General features: G+C 37.2%; 1 non-coding gene across 1 annotated transcript; it reads right to left on the bottom strand.

The window, feature by feature from the left end:
* Positions 1–1,144: 1,144 nt before the first annotated feature.
* On the bottom strand, positions 1,145–1,251 carry LOC115931527 (U6 spliceosomal RNA). The gene has a single exon (XR_004067998.1). It is a non-coding gene; the product is annotated as a U6 spliceosomal RNA (small nuclear RNA).
* Positions 1,252–1,628: the final 377 nt, after the last annotated feature.

Raw genomic sequence — 1,628 nt, 5'->3', positions numbered from 1 at the left:
GAAAATTTTCGCAACCTACTTATCTGACAAAGGGCTAATATCCAGAATCTACAATGAACTCAAACAAATTTACAAGAAAAAAACAAACAACCCCATCAAAAAGTGGGCAAAGGACATGAACAGACACTTCTCAAAAGAAGACATTTATGCAGCCAAAAAACACATGAAAAAATGCTCACCATCACTGGCCATCAGAGAAATGCAAATCAAAACCACAATGAGATACCATCTCACACCAGTTAGAATGGCAATCATTAAAAGTCAGGAAACAACAGGTGCCAGAGAGGATGTGGAGAAATAGGAACGCTTTTACACTGTTGGTGGGACTGTAAACTAGTTCAGCCCTTGTGGAAGTCAGTGTGGCTATTCCTCAGGGATCTAGAACTAGAAATACCATTTGACCCAGCCATCCCATTACTGGGTATATACCCAAAGGACTATAAATCATGCTGCTATAAAGACACATGCACACGTATGTTTATTGCGGCTCTATTCACAATAGCAAAGACTTGGAACCAACCCGAATGTCCAACAATGATAGACTGGATTAAGAAAATGTGGCACATATACACCATGGAATACTATGCAGCCATAAAAAATGATGAGTTCATGTCCTTTGTAGGGACATAGATGAAACTGGAAATCATCATTCTCAGTAAACTATCACAAGAACAAAAAACCAAACACCGCATATTCTCACTCATAGGTGGGAATTGAACAATGAGAACACATGAACACAGGAAGGGGAACATCACACTCTGGGGACTGTTGTGAGGCAGGGGGAGGGGGGAGGGATAGCTTTAGGAGATATACCTAATGCTAAATGACGAGTTAATGGGTGCAGCACACCAGCATGGCACATGTATACATATGTAACTAACCTGCACATTGTGCACATGTACCCTAAAACTTAAAGTATAATAAAAATAAAATAATTAAAAAAAAGAAACTAGGAGACGCTTATTAGGTGCTGCTAGCTACCTAACAAACTGGAAGCTTTCCACATTTCCATTTTATCTCTTAAAGCCCATCTGTCGTCTAAAGTGTTTTTTTTTTCATCTTTTAAGTTCCGGGGTACATGTACAGGATGTGCAGGTTTGTTACATAGGTAAACGTGTGCCATGGTGGTTTGCTGCATAGATAAAAAAATATAGAACGCTTCGCAAATTTGCATGTCATCCTTGCGCAGGGACCATGTACATCTTCTCTATATCATTCCAATTTTAGTATATTTGCTGCCAAAGTGAGCACTGAAGTTTTTTTCTTAATACATAAATTACCTTTTTGAAAAGGGGAGGTATTTTTTCATATCCATGAATACTTTCATTCTTGTTGAGTGTATCAATTATTAAATATATTCCTCATATATTATCTGACTAACTGATTTACATTTTGGGAATAGCTACTAAAAACAAAACCAAACCAAACAAAACAAAACAAAACAAAACTTGCTAGTCAAAATAGTTAAAGCCCAAAGCTAAGATAGTCAGTAATTTTTTGGGGGGTTAGAGAGTATACATTATTCAATTGAGGTTCTGATAAACTAGTGTACACATACTGCAAATTTAAGCTGTCCCTAGCCAGCTTGTTAGCCAGTTTGTGTAACCAAACTTTACATAGATGATTTT

The sequence above is a fragment of the Gorilla gorilla genome, chromosome 17, assembly GCF_029281585.2.
Source record: "Gorilla gorilla gorilla isolate KB3781 chromosome 17, NHGRI_mGorGor1-v2.1_pri, whole genome shotgun sequence".
Taxonomy (NCBI): domain Eukaryota; kingdom Metazoa; phylum Chordata; class Mammalia; order Primates; family Hominidae; genus Gorilla; species Gorilla gorilla.
The sequence above is the reverse complement of the archived record's forward strand: the minus strand, read 5'-3'. Positions and strand labels throughout refer to the sequence as shown.